The sequence below is a fragment of the Xenopus tropicalis genome, chromosome 9 (genome assembly GCF_000004195.4).
Source record: "Xenopus tropicalis strain Nigerian chromosome 9, UCB_Xtro_10.0, whole genome shotgun sequence".
Lineage (NCBI taxonomy): Eukaryota > Metazoa > Chordata > Amphibia > Anura > Pipidae > Xenopus > Xenopus tropicalis.
Genome location: NC_030685.2, coordinates 8,472,611 through 8,488,580, shown reverse-complemented (window position 1 = coordinate 8,488,580; position 15,970 = coordinate 8,472,611).

Below are 15,970 nucleotides of genomic sequence, written 5' to 3'. Positions count from 1 at the left end.
ATGATGGGAGGAGGAAAAGGGGGGAGATGAGAGGGAGAGAGGAGCAAACAGAGCAGATTCGTGCTGTACTATAAAATAATTTTTTTGACAGCAGAAAGTCTGACATGTTTACAAAAAAGGAGACAAAATATCCTGTGTTTCTTTTGATAGAGGACTCAGTTTCTGTGAACACTTATGGCTGTATTGACATAGACCTTTCTGATAAAGTATTTACCTTTCCTTCTCCTTTAAAAGAATCAAGTTCAAAAGAGCAGCACAACACCAGGGGACGCTTCTCTGCGCAAAAGTCACTTAGCTAAACCAAACAGCAGGAGGCACTGTTGTATCAAACTTATTATATCAATAGTATAGTATTTGGTTATGTCTTAAAAACTAGGGCAAAACATTAAAGTGCTCAGAAGTGTTTAGTTCTAATTTTGTGCCGTTGGTTCTACTCACACTATACTGTACCTGTAAGGTTTCTGGCCGTTTCAAGCAGCTCTTGTATCATTGGCATCTCCCAATTGGTCAGTCCGTTCTTTACACTAGAGACACCAAGGGAAGAGACATTAGTGAGGAAAAGGTCAAGTGAAGTTACTCCACCCCCATTTGCTTGGATAATACTAATTATTTTAACAACCAATAGCGGCAAGAAAGATTATTTTTTGCAGATTTACAGTGAGAGATCTTAGGATAAAAAAAACTTAATTATAAATGCAAAAGAACTGACCAATGAGAATGCTGATTCCCAGCACTGTGTCAGGCCCCTTGCTGGTACCTTACATATAGAGATAATGATGTCATTTTCCCGTCATTATATGGCACAGGAATCAGACATGGGGATAAAGGGACAGACTTGTTCAGTGCTGGGAAACTGTGCTTAATGCTCCCAACTCCAATTGCAGGAACAGAGAACAGGGAGCCAGATTTATACAGGGAGCCAGATTTATACAGATTTTCATTGGAGGATTCTTTTGCATTTCAATGCTGCCAATGCGGGCCCTAGAGAGCTGGGAAAGTTTTTTTGTGCAATATTGCTTTAAGAATACAACCCTGATGTTGCTGGACTACAGCTCCCAGCATGCCTCACCCTTCATTATATGTTACATTATTCTGGGATTTGTAGTCCAGCAACAGCTGAGTAAAGTTGGGTTGAGCCGCGCTGTGCAGCAGGGTTTACATCCCCTTTAATGGCAGAACATGCAAAGCACTGTGGGAATTGGCATCTTGGCTGGAGTATTGTTTCCAGGGTTCGATGTAGTCAGCTGGTCGCTAACAGGTTAAGTCACTGAGGAAGGCGGTGTCTCCAGATGTTTCCCTGCTCTGGGTTTTCCCCTCACTTGTTTAAATGTAAAGGCTGAGAGTTCTTTAAGGAGGAGCCGCGGTGTTGGTGATTTTACCCCCTGCAACAATACTGTAGCGAACTGTTCGCCGGCGAACTAATTTGCACGAAAATCGGGTGTTCGCAAGTTCGCGAACTTTTAGCGATGTTCGCAATTTTGGGTTCGCCTTAGCTGGAGCCAAATTTTGACCGCTCACCCCAGAGCCAGCAGATACATGGCAGCCAATCAGGCAGCTCTCCCTCCTGGACCACCCCCGGACCACTCCCTTCCATATATAAACCGAAGCCCAGCAGCCATTTTACATTCTGCCTGTGTGTGCTTGATGAGTTAGCATAGGGAGAGAGCTGTGCAGGGATTTGAGGGAGAGTTTAGGAAGCTTTGCTGACTAGTGATCTACTTTCTACTGCTCTGTATTAGCACATAGGGAGAGAGCTGTGCAGGGATTTGAGGGAGAGTTTAGGTAACTTTGCTGAGTCTGACTAGTGATCTACTTTCTACTGCTCTGTATTAGCACATAGGGAGAGAGTTGTGCAGGGATTTGAGGAAGAGTTTAGGTAGCTTTGCTGACTAGTAATCTACTTTCTACTGCTCTGTATTAGCACATAGGGAGAGAGTTGTGCAGGGATTTGAGGGAGAGTTTAGGTAGCTTTGCTGACTAGTAATCTACTTTCTACTGCTCTGTATTAGCACATAGGGAGAGAGTTGTGCAGGGATTTGAGGGAGAGTTTAGGTAGCTTTGCTGACTAGTAATCTACTTTCTACTGCTCTGTATTAGCACATAGGGAGAGAGCTGTGCAGGGATTTGAGGGAGAGTTTAGGTAGCTTTGCTGACTAGTAATCTACTTTCTACTGCTCTGTATTAGCACATAGGGAGAGAGTTGTGCAGGGATTTGAGGGAGAGTTTAGGTAGCTTTGCTGACTAGTAATCTACTTTCTACTGCTCTGTATTAGCACATAGGGAGAGAGTTGTGCAGGGATTTGAGGGAGAGTTTAGGTAGCTTTGCTGACTAGTAATCTACTTTCTAATGCTCTGTATTAGCACATAGGGAGAGAGTTGTGCAGGGATTTGAGGGGGAGTTTAGGTAGCTTTGCTGACTAGTAATCTACTTTCTACTGCTCTGTATTAGCCCATAGGGAGAGAGCTGTGCAGGGATTTGAGGGAGAGTTTAGGTAGCTTTGCTGACTAGTAATCTACTTTCTACTGCTCTGTATTAGCACATAGGGAGAGAGTTGTGCAGGGATTTGAGGGACAGATTAGGTAGCTTTGCTGACTAGTAATCTACTTTCTACTGCTCTGTATTAGCACATAGGGAGAGAGTTGTGCAGGGATTTGAGGGAGAGTTTAGGTAACTTTGCTGACTAGTAATCTACTTTCTACTGCTCTGTATGTAGCTGCTGTGGGCAGCTGTCCTGCTGATCATCTGCTGTAACCCAATAGTCCTTGTAAAAGCAGTTTATTACACAAGTTTAGAAATGTAGTGTGATTTCTGCCCTTTACAGCACAAAACGCAACTCTGTGTCAACAACGTATTTTTCAGAGAAATTTTTGCCCTTGATCCCCCTCCTGCATGTCACTGTCCAGGTCGTGGCACCCTTTAAACAACTTTAAAATCAGTTTTCTGGCCAGAAATGGCTTTTCTAGGTTTTAAAGTTCGCCTTCTCATTGAAGTCTATGGGGTTCGCAAAGTTCTCAAAAGTTTGCACTTTTTGGCAGAAGTTCGCGAACGGGTTCGCGAACTTTTTTTGTGAGGTTCGCTACATCTCTATACTTACAGCATAGAAACTGCTCAAAATAGCAATTAATAATTTACATTTATTAAGTGTTTAGTTCTTCTCTAACATGAGTTCGCCTAAAGGGTCCAGAACAGAATGGCACCGTAATCCTTATAATAGAAAGGCTGCTTACCTGAACACAAAGATGGGGTAGATAAAGTCAGATGATTTCACAACTGCCTCAGCCTCTACAATTCCTTCTGTGAGCCCAAATCCTCTGCTCCACTCCCTTATCCAGGGGCAACAAGTTGGCTGGAAACATAACACATCAAAGAAAATAGTTATTTAGTTTTGAGCTGTATCATATTCAGCATATTACCCAACATATGTTATTTAACCTTTTTACTGCCAACAACGTATGGGATACGTAGTGGGAGAAAAAGGGCTTAACTGCCAATGACGTGTCCCATACGTCATCAGCATTTGAAGGTTTCTCTCTGCAGTGGCGGCATGTGCCGCCACTGCAGAGAGTTTCTAGTGATGACAGCCCCCCTGGGCAACGAGCCGGGGAGGCTGTCATGTGGGTCCTGCGATGCGATCGTCGCAGGACCATCCAAGAAGCAGCAGACACGATCGCATCGCGTCTGCTGCTTCCCCCAATGCCGCCGCCCACTGCAACCTGGAGGACAGAGGCAACTTTTACACATGTACACACATGTATACACAAACTGTTTATTTTGACAGCGTGACTATTGGATCAGATATTCTGACAACTAATTACACTGTCATGTGACTTATTTGTTGTTTCACTGATTTGCACAATTTTTGTGGTTTTATTGCATTTTTATCCCTGTATAAGTGTTCCTGATCTGTATTTAGCATAGCTTTGCCAGGTGTAACTTTGGTGTACAAAAATAACTTTACCTATTTTGAATTCATCAGAATGTGTACTTTCCAAAAATATATGGTTTTCTGGGGGTCTGTGTATAGTTAGGGGGAGGGGTTACTGCACATAATACGCTGACAGGGGGCTCTGTGTGCAAAAGCTGAGTTGGCAGACGAGAAATCCATATGCGCTATTTTCATTTTGGGGTCAGTACATACCGCAGACTTTGGTATATCTATGCATATTGGGCATCAAACTGTTCAGTAGGCCTCTGGTGTTCCTATTTGGGGTGATTTGTCTTTGTACGCAAGAAATTGTGTGAGATAAATGCGGCAAATTGCAACATTTTTAGGAGATTTTCTGAAATGTGATAAAAGCCAGTAACTTTAAGAAAGCTTTGCAGATTGGTACTTTGGTGTAGAAAGGACTTTTTACCCTTGTTGGATTTGTCAGAATGTGTACTTTCCAAAAATATATGGTTTTCTGGGGGTCTCTGTATAGTTAGGGGGGTTACGGCACATAATACACTGACAGGGGGCTCTGTGTGCAAAAGCTGAGTTGGCAGGCGAGAAATCCATATGCGCTATTTTCATTTTGGGTTCAGTACATACCGCAGACTTGGGTATATTTATGCATATTGGGCATCAAACTGTTCAGTAGACCTTAGGTGTTCCTATTTGGGGTGACTTGCCTTTATCTGATCTTTATCAAGAAATTGTGAGAGATAAATGCGGCAAATTGCAACATTTTTATGCGATTTTCTAAATGTCATATAAATCTGCAAACGTAGGAAAGCTTTACAGCTTGGTACTTTGGAATAGAAAGAAATGTTTACCCATTATAGATTCGGGGGGATGTGTACTTTCCAAAAATATATGGCTTTCTGGGGTGAGCGTACTTTTTTTGTAGCATTATCCCACATAAAGGATGTAAATGTGTTGATTTTGCTGGAGCTGAAATAACAGAAATGACAGATCATATGGGGGTATGTTCCCATTGGGGCCCCTACATGCCACATACTTAGGTAAACCTATACATATTGGGCATCAAACTATTCAGTGGACCCCTGGTGTTCAAATTCAGGGTGTTTTATCTTGGTACCTAGCACTATGTGGGAGATAAGATGCTGCAAAGTGGAAGCTTTGAGGGGATTTTTGGAAATGTCATCAAAATTGCTATCTTTAGAAAAGCTGTGTGGCTTGGTACTTTGGAGTAGAATGACATGGGTACCCATTTTAGATTCGGGGGAATGTGTACTTTCCAAAAATATATGACTTTCTGGGGTGAGCGTACTTTTTAGTAGATTTATCCCACATAAATGATGTAAATGTGTTGATTTTGCTGGAGCTGAAATAACAGAAATGATTGATCATATGGGGGTATGTTCACATTGAGGCCCCTACATGCCACATACTTAGGTAAACCTATACATATTGGGCATCAAACTGTTCAGTGGGCCCCTGGCATTCATATTTAGGGTGTTTTATTTGGTTACTGTAAGACCTGTAGGAGATAAGATACTATAGACTGGAAGCTTTGAAGCGATTTTTTTAAAAATTTCACACATTTTGATAAAAACCAATAACTTTAGGAAAGCATTGCGACTTGGTAGTTTGGAGTAGACAGACAGTTGTGCCTATTCTGTATTCCCCAGAATCTGTTATTTCCAAAAATGTACAATTTTCTGGGATAAACCTTTTGTTAGTGGAATTTTTGCCCTTGAAATCTAAAGTATGCAGCTTTCTAGAGCAGTGCTTTGGGAATTTGGTAGTGTACTGCTGGGAGTTTGTGACCTATACAAATGAGAAATCTCCATAAAACTATATATATTTGGTATTGGCACGTTCAAGAGACATGGAACTTTCCAAATCAGTTGTATATTCATGCATAAAATAATTTTTGTTTCTAGTATGTGTGTTTATATTATGGAAATTATTTTTTTTTTTTTCATTTTTAGACTTTTAGAAGCCTATATCTTGTTACAGAATTGGAATTACACAAAAATTCTACCATATTTTGAAAGCTTAGGTTGTCCTAAAAAAAACGATATATTGTTTTCCAGGGTAAACTAAAAGTCCCCCCCGAGGAAAAGCCCCTAAAATGAAATGTTCAAAAACTGTCTGGCAATACAAGTTCCGCTTTGACCAAAATGGCTGGCAGTAAAAGGGTTAATAAGCATTTTAATTACATTTATCATAAAGATAAGCAAGACCAAAATATCAATGATAAACAGCTTAGCTTAGATTCTTATAGGTCTGCTGTCTCCCATTATAACTCATATAATTAGTGATACTCAGTGACTTAATAATATCCTTATCATTTACAGTAGGGGGTACATTATCCCTTATAATACATGAGTGATACTCAGAGTTCCCTGTATAACTCAGCCTGCAGCCTTGTGCCTTTATATGGGCACAGAACCCCTCAGTGACTGCTAATATCCTTATCATTTACAGTAGGGGGTACATTATCCCTTATAATACATGAGTGATACTCAGAGTTCCCTGTATAACTCAGCCTGCAGCCTTGTGCCTTTATATGGGCACAGAACCCCTCAGTGACTGCTAATATCCTTATCATTTACAGTAGGGGGTACATTATCCCTTATAATACATGAGTGATACTCAGAGTTCCCTGTATAACTCAGCCTGCAGCCTTGTGCCTTTATATGGGCACAGAACCCCTCAGTGACTGCTAATATCCTTATCATTTACAGTAGGGGGTACATTATCCCTTATAATACATGAGTGATACTCAGAGTTCCCTGTATAACTCAGCCTGCAGCCTTGTGCCTTTATATGGGCACAGAACCCCTCAGTGACTGCTAATATCCTTATCATTTACAGTAGGGGGTACATTATCCCTTATAATACATGAGTGATACTCAGAGTTCCCTGTATAATTCAGGCTACTAGAGCAAAGCCACACACTGGAGGAAATGTATGAAGCTTTAATAAAAGCAATAGAAATGGGTGAATATGTTGGTAACTGCCCAAGAACCTCATTATGGTATTGAGTGGATCACTGGATTACAGGGCAGAGGATCAAACTATCCATTACTTGTGGGGGGGATGTAGGAGAATGAAGAATTGGTTGGACAAGATGAGTATGGAACCAGTCACATATGGACCCATTGGCCAGTCAGTATATATATATATGTGCCTATTGCCTGTGTATAATGTATAGATTCAGCCATGGACTTACCAAGCTGAGCAAATATTTCTGCCGTCTCATAATCGTTCATCACTGAGCAGCCGCGGTTGTCCACCAGCGTCAGGGTGTCGGTCAGCGGATACGTTATTCTGTCTTTAGTGTCACCGCCTTCTGATTTTTTTGATTTTGTATAGTTCTGGTACTCGCCATCTTCCAAGACGTACTTGCAGGTGTTGATGAAGGAGGATTTGCCGTGTCCCAAAAACCCAAAGAGCTGGAGGAGGACCCGGTCGTAGCCCAGATTCCCTGCAGCGCAGTCAGTAAAGCTGAAGTTTTTAATCAAATCTGTCGAGTGATTTCATCCATTTTCCTTCCCAGTAACCGGACTCTGTGCCCCGAGGTGAATAGACGCAGAACTGAGAGAGACGGTGCCTTTATATATAGGGAATGTGAAAGTAAAAGTAACACAAACCCATGAAACCCCCACACAGCCCCAACTTACAGAGCAGGAAAATTCAAGTAAAATAACTTGGTGCTGTGACTTGGATATGTGTGAATATATATATGTACTGTGTGAGTATGTGATGGTATCTAAATAAAGCATTAAATTATATATATAGTGAATAATGTTCCCCTTTTTGTAAAACATAAGGATATTAATAGTCTCCGAGGCGTTCCATGACCGTATGCTTTTATACAGGTCATGGAACTCCAAGGTGACTTCTAATATCCTCATATTTTTCAACAGGGGGTACTTTATTGATTATAATATATAAGTTTTAGTGAGTCATGTGACAGAAATGACATCCCTAAACTCCAATTATAACAAATGACATCACTAAACCCCATTTTAAAGGATACAATTTACAAAATATTCTTTGCTCTTGTGCATTATATATACATACAGTCATGGCCCAAATTGTTGGCACCCCAGAAATTTTTTACTGAAAATCAAGTATTTCTCACAGAAAAGTATTGCAGTAACACATGTTTTGCTATACACATGTTTATTCCCTTTGTGTGTATTGGTACAGAACAAAAAAAAAGGGAGGGAAAAAGCAAATTGGACATAATGTCACACAAAACTCCAAAAATGGGCTGGACAAAATTATTGGCACCCTTTCAAAATTGTGGATAAATAAGATTGTTTCAAACATGTGATGCTCCTTTAAACTCACCAGGGGCAAGTAACAGGTATGGGCAATATAAAAATCACACCTGAAAGCAGATAAGGAGAGAAGTTCACTTAGTCTTTCCATTGTCTGTCTGTGTGTGCCACACTAAGCATGGACAGCAGAAAGAGGAGAAGGGAACTGTCTGAGGACTTAAGAACCAAAATTGTGGAAAAATATCACCAATCTCAAGGTTACAAGTCCATCTCCAGAGATCTAGATTTGCCTTTGTCCACAGTGCGCAACATTATCAAGAAGTTTGCAACCCATGGCACTGTAGCTAATCTTCCTGGGCGTGGGTGGAAGAGAAAAATTGATGAAAGGTTGCAACGCAGGATAGTCCAGATGGTGGATAAGCAGCCCCAAACAAGTTCCAAAGAAATTCAAGCTGTCCTGTAGGCTCAGGGAGCATCAGTGTCAGCGCCAACTATCCATCGACATTTACATGAAATGAAACTCTATGGCAGGAGACCTAGGAGGACCCCACCGCTGACACAGAGACATAAAAAAAAGACTACAGTTTGCCCAAATGCACTTGAGTAAGCCACAATCCTTCTGGGAAACCGTCTTGTGGACAGATGAGACCAAGATAGAGCTTTTTAGTAAAGCACATCATTCTACTGTTTACCGAAAACTGAATGAGGCCTACAAAGAAAAGAACACAGTACCTACAGTGAAATATGGTGGAGGTTCAATGATGTTTTGGGGTTGTTTTGCTGCCTCTGGCACTGGGTTGAATGTGTGCAAGGCATCATGAAATCTGAGGATTACCAAAGGATTTTGGGTCGCACTGTAGAGCCCAGTGTCAGAAAGCTTAGTTTGCGTCCGAGATCTTGGCTCTTCCAGCAGGACAATGACCCCAAACATATGTCAAAAAGCACCCAGAAATGGATGGCAACAAAGCGCTGGAGAGTTCTGAAGTGGCCAGCAATGAGTCCAGATCTAAATCCCATTGAACATCTGTGGAGAGATCTTACAATTGCTGTTGGGAAAAGGAAAGGAAGAGTTGTCCAAAATTCCAGGTGAGTTTGGTTATTTTTTCCAAAGGGTGTGCAAACAAATATTAAGTTAAGGGTGCCAATAATTTTGTCCAGCCCACTTTTGGAGTTTTGTGTGACATTATGTCCAATTTGCTTTTTTTCCTCCCTTTTTTGTTCTGTTCCAATACACACAAAGGGAATAAACATGTCTATAGCAAAACATGTGTTACTGCAATACTATTCTGTGAGAAATACTTGATTTTCTGGAAAAATTTCTGGGGTGCCAACAAATTGGGCCATGAATGTATACTGTATGTAGGGACCCATAGGGTTAAATGGCCTCTATGGCTTTAAAACCCTACAAGTTACGTTCCCTTAGTTGCTGGGCAGAAGAGATTGTATCTAAATGAGTTCATTAACATATGTGTGCTATTGGTTAGAAGGTATAGTGATCACTTCCTGCCTTACTTTGGTATAGTGCTGGGAAAGGAGTGGCACCTTCCTGTTTGCTGGTGCAAAATGAACCTTCACCCGCACTCCCTCCACTCTCCAAAATCCACCGCTCGGTGCACAGTGCTCAGAGGGATCGGCACCCTCCCCACAAATTCCAAATAGATAGATAGCAACGGCACTCAGGAGCTTAATACGGGACTATGCCCTTCAAATATTTTATTGCGGAAAATGCAACGTTTCGAGGCAAAGACAGCCCCTTTGTCAAGCATAAACATACGTACAAGTGACGGCAATAAATAACCATTAGTTAACGATGATTGACACCAATCAATTTAAACAGTTAGTGCAAAAATATATCCATAAAAATTAATACAATAGTACATAAAGTCGTCACTAAGGCAGATAAAGGTGGAGGTACCGTGGTTTTGAATAAATGTGACTATGAGCAAGAGGCTGGTCGTCAGCTAGGAAATATATTACACTATAAAAAGTTAGATGGGGACCCCACCTTTAAATTAAAAAATGAGTTAAATATTTTTTTGAACTCTGCAGTAATGGAGGGGGTGATCACTGATGAAATTTATCAGTTGATTTTTACACAGTATCCCAAAACACCTAAGATCTACTTTTTACCAAAGATCCATAAAAGTTTAGAATGTCCACCAGGGAGACCTATAGTCTCTAATGTAGGATCATTGTGGCAATCACCAGCTATCTATGTAGATATACATTTGCAGGGGATATTACCATCATTGAAACCCTCTCTGACAGACACCACGGAATTTTTAAATAGGTTAAATGAGGTTGTTGTGCCAACGGGTGAATTTCTTCTCTGTATGTGAAGGATCTTTTTACCTCTATTCCACACAATGAAGGCATTGAATGTGCACGTCAATATTTAACAGAGACGAAAATGCAGAATTACCAAATTAATTACATTTGTGATTTGTTAGAGATGGTTTTATCCCGTAATTATTTCAAATTTAATGATGAATATTACATACAGTTGCAAGGCTGTGCCATGGGTGCCAATATGGCACCGGCTTATGCCAATGTGTTTATGGATCATTTTGAAAGGACATATATTTTTTCCAATTCTAAGTACCATCCGTTTATTCAACAGTACATGCGCTATGTCGATGACACTTTTTTTCTTTGGACAGGCACTCAAGATTTACTAAATGAGTTTTTTTAAATAGTAGCCATCCCACTATAAAATTTACCTTAGAGTTTGATCAAACTCAAATGCCTTTTTTGGATGTTTTGGTAACAGTGATTGATTCCAAACTTGTTACTTCAGTGTATAGTAAGCCCACTGATAAAAAATAATTTATTACGACCAACTAGCTTTCATCCTCAGGGTTTATTTAAGGGTCTCCCTAGAAGTCAATTGTTACGTATCAAACGGATTGCATCAACCCCTGAATTGTATGAGGAAGAATCCTTAAAGACAGTTCAAAAATTTGTAGAGAAAGGATACTCCCATGCTAAATTAATGGAGACACGAAATGAGGTAAAATTAATTTCCAGAAATGAAGAAAAATAAAACAACTAATAAAGTAAAACGTATTCCGTTTATTACATCTTATGATATACATGCCAAAAAGCGAAGAAATATCATTCTAAAACATTGGGGTATACTGGCTACGGATTCGAAGTATGGCCATTTATTTAAATTACCACCAGTGTTCTCCTACAGAAGGGGGAAAAATATCGGTGAATGTATAAAACAGAGACCAAATTTGAGGCAGAAATTGTTGCCCGATAGGGTTAAAGGTACATATCCATGTAGGAATTGTAGTCACTGCAATGGTATTATTTCTGGTGCCTATGTTACACATCCATTGCAGGGCACACGTCACGAAGTAGGTGGCTTCTTTACCTGTGATACTAAGGATGCTATTTATTGTATAAAATGTCCATGTAGTTTAGCTTATGTTGGACAGACTACTAGATCCATGAAAGTGAGACTTAAGGTGGCCATACACCAGCAGATCCGCTCGCTTGGCGATGTCGCCAAGCGAGCGGATCTTCCCCCGATATCCCCACCTACGGGTGGGCGATATCGGGGACCATTTAGGTAAAAAAAAATAATAATCCGATCGTTTGGCCCTGGGGCCAGACGATCGGATTATGTGGGCGGCAATGGGGCAGTCAGATCGGGGACCGCATCAACGAGCCGATGCGGTCCCCGATCCGACCAGATTTTCTAACCTGGCCGATCGAGATCTGGCCAATTTCAGGCCAGATATCGGTCGGCCAGGCCGATCTGCTCTCCCCATACACGGGCCGATTAGCTGCCGAATCGGTCCAAGGGACCCATATCGGCAGCTATAGTCGGCCCGTGTATGGCCACCTTTAATGAACATAAATCTGTCATCCGTAATTATCAGCCTCAATCCCCCCAGAAAAGTATGAAAGGAAAAGAGAGTGAGAAAAAGAGGGAGACTTTGTTAGCTAAACATTTTTTCACACAGGGACATCAGGTGTCACAAGTACAGTGGCAATTTTTAGAAAAAATTGTAGCTACTCAGGGACAGGAGAAAAAAGAAAGTGTTGTCACAAAGAGAATGTTACTGGATCTGGCTTTTGCAATCTCGTCACCCTAAAGGGTTAAATGAGGAATTTAATATGTCCTGTTTTCTATAGGACATCAATAATCACTTGTTTGTGTGCTTTATTTCAGATAAAATATGCTTCTGTGATAGCCTGCAGGGATAGATATTTTCTTTCATCTGTGAATAGGGTAAGAAATTATTCTTTCTTTTCTGTAACTTTGTAATTGAAGTACGAATGGTTTTAATTTTGTAACTTTTTTTTTAACTTTGTAACATTGTTTTTATTTTTAGTATCTGTCAGGATCTGCTTTTTCTACACCACAGAGTCACTTTTGGAATTGGACTGTTATTTGCATTCATGAGTAAATATTGTGATAGTTTGGAGACTATATACTTCTGATAGTTTTTAAGTAAGCACTAAATCACTTTAGGATTTGTAATTAATATTTGTATTTGCACAAATATTGTAAAATTAGTAACATGTTGTTGTTCACATGTACATGCTTATATGAAATTTTTTTTAAGTAGGTTTAGGCACTTTATGTACTATTGTATTCATTTTTATGGATATATTTTTGCACTAACTGTTTAAATTGATTGGTGTCAATCATCGTTAACTAATGGTTATTTATTGCCGTCACTTGTATGTATGTTTATGCTTGACAAAGGGGCTGTCTTTAGGGTTGGGCCCCCATACCAGTACCACTCTAGGGGTGTAAGGCAGTTAGGGTTGGGCCCCCAGTCCACTCTAGGGTGTAAGGCGTTAGGGTTGGCCCCGTACCAGTACCACTCTAGGGGTGTAAGGCAGTTAGGGTTGGGCCCCCGTACCAATACCACTCTAGGGGTGTAAGGCAGTTAGGGTTGGGCCCCGTACCAGTTCTAGGGGTGTAAGGCAGTTAGGGTTGGGCCCCGTACCAGTACCACTCTAGGGGTGTAAGGCAGTTAGGGTTGGGCCCCCGTACCAGTACCACTCTAGGGGTAAGGCAGTTAGGGTTGGGCCCCGTACCAGTACCACTCTAGGGGTGTAAGGCAGTTAGGGTTGGGCCCCCGTACCAGTACCACTCTAGGGGTGTAAGGCAGTTAGGGTTGGGCCCCCTAGGGGTAGGGCCCCCGTACCAGTACCACTCTAGGGGTGTAAGGTAGTTAGGGTTGGGCCCCGTACCAGTACCACTCTAGGGGTGTAAGGCAGTTAGGGTTGGGCCCCGTACCAGTACCGCTCTAGGGGTCAGTACCGCTCTAGGGGTGTAAGGCAGTTAGGGTTGGGCCCCCGTACCAGTACCACTCTAGGGGTGTAAGGTAGTTAGGGTTGGGCCCCCATACCAGTACTGCTCTAGGGGTGTAAGGCAGTTAGGGTTGGGGCCCAGTACCAGTACCACTCTAGGGGTGTAAGGCAGTTAGGGTTGGGCCCCGTACCAGTACCGCTCTAGGGGTGTAAGGGCAGTTAGGGTTGGGCCCCCGTACCAGTACCACTCTAGGGGTGTAAAGGCAGTTAGGGTTGGGCCCCAGTACCAGAACCACTCTAGGGGTGTAAGCAGTTAGGGTTGGGCCCCCATACCAGTACCGCACTAGGGGTGTAAGGCAGTTAGGGTTGGGCCCCCATACCAGTACCGCTCTAGGGGTGTAAGGCAGTTAGGGTTGGGCCCCATACCAGTACCGCTCTAGGGGTGTAAGGCAGTTAGGGTTGGGCCCCCATACCAGTACCGCTCTAGGGGTGTAAGGCAGTTAGGGTTGGGCCCCCATACCCAGTACCACTCTAGAGGTGTAAGGCAGTTAGGGTTGGGCCCCCATACCAGTACCGCTCTAGGGGTGTAAGGCAGTTAGGGTTGGGCCCCTGTACCAGTACAAATCTAGGAGTATAAGGCAGTTAGGGTTGGCCCCCGTACTAGTACCACTCTAGGGGTGTAAGGTAGTTAAGGTTGGGCCTCTGTATCAGTACCGCTCTAGGGGTGTAAGGGAGAGCTATTCTGATACCCTACTGGGAGCTGCTATCTTGCTCCCTTCCCATTTGTTCTGCTGATCGGCTGCTGGGGAGGGGGGGGGGATATCACTCCAACTTGCAGCGCCCAAAGTATAGTGAGAAGTTTATCAGAGCACAGGTCACATGGCTGTGGCACCCTGGGAAATGAAGAATTTGTCCACAGTCCACAGTTTGAGCAGATTTAGGCACTTCTGGGCAGATATCAGTGTCACAAGAAAAAATAGCATTATTCTAAGCAGAAACTATTCCCCAGCCTTTCTTTATCTGCCTGTAACAAGACCAGATGGGGGTGTCCATTATACATCTCTCTTGCCTTTGTGCCTGCTCATAATTCTCTATAACGATGAAACACAATGACCTTAACTCCACTCCCTTGCAGATGACCCCCCCCACAAGTGACTGTATCGTGTAACAGTCTATGGGAAGGGGGAAGTGGGGTGACCACACACAGCAAAAGGAAGTGATTGCTGGATACCTGAAATCCATTGCTGAGAAGCTGCTGAGGCCACCGAGCTGCACGTAGAAGCTGCCTATACATACGTGTAAGCACTGGGTGACCCAAAAACTAAGGGAAATACCTTCTAAATAAAGCTGGGTGCCACCAATAAGGTTCAATACAATTCATTTGCAACATTTTTCTGCCCCTTTACCCTGCCAAGTGCTATTAAATGGTAGCTAGGACTCATCTGCAAGGACTCAATGTAAAAATGTTTCCTTCTGGTAGGGCTAGAACTCATAGGTATCAGTATATTCTATATCAGTATCTACCACCCACTCCTAACCCAACCAAGACTATTTATACACCTGTGCCCGACCCACTCACCAGAGGGGGCAAAGGTTCAAATATAAAACTGTAGAGACTTTCAGCTATTGATAAAGTGGGATAGGATAGGGCGGTGGAAGACAGAGGAACTGGGTGGGGCTTGTGGAGAAGGATAAACTTGTGGGTTCCGCAGTTTCACGTCGGCCCACACACCACTAGACACCAGGGCAAAGTGAGGACATAAAGGTCATACAGTGAAGCTCAGACTAAGGCCAGCAGATGGCAGTAGTGCCCCCTGAAGGGTTTATATGGGGAATTAATATGCCTGTATGGCTCATTGTTTAGCTGGAGATTTCTCAGTCAATATCCCGTGAAGAAAGCTGCCAACTTGACTACTCCATGATAAGTCAACAACTTGCCTGTGTACAGTGCCCAAACTATGGCCTGCCTGACCAATATCTGCCCATGGATTGGCCAAATATCTGTTGTGATGAGGACCTCATTAGTGGGTCTGCAGAGTCCACCTTTGCAGATAAGACCTAACCCAAACCCACCCAACACAAGCCCACATGTTAAGATAGGTTGCCAAATCAAGGTGACACAATCTCAGGATCAAACTTTATTAGATGATTCTAACAGAAGCCATTACTGCTGAACACACTCTCTGCAGCTACCAACAAGTCTCTGTTGGCTAACTTGTACCCAGGTCTAAAAGGAGTGAGACCTCTAGTGGCTAAATCTAACACATATTGCTACATCCTTTCTCTTTTAAAGAAAACAAAAATGTATAACTGCAAACATTGTTTACATATTTCAGTTGCTTCCTGCCTTGTCTGGCCTTGAAGATCTGCTGTTGGAGTTTTTGGTGAAGGCCAATTTTGATCATCATCAAATGGTCTGTGTGGCTTCCAGTCATCAGGTTCTCCAGTCTTCTTTAAATGTCTACGATTTCTTCTCAATACCTTTCCTTCCTCTGTTCTGACTAGGTACGA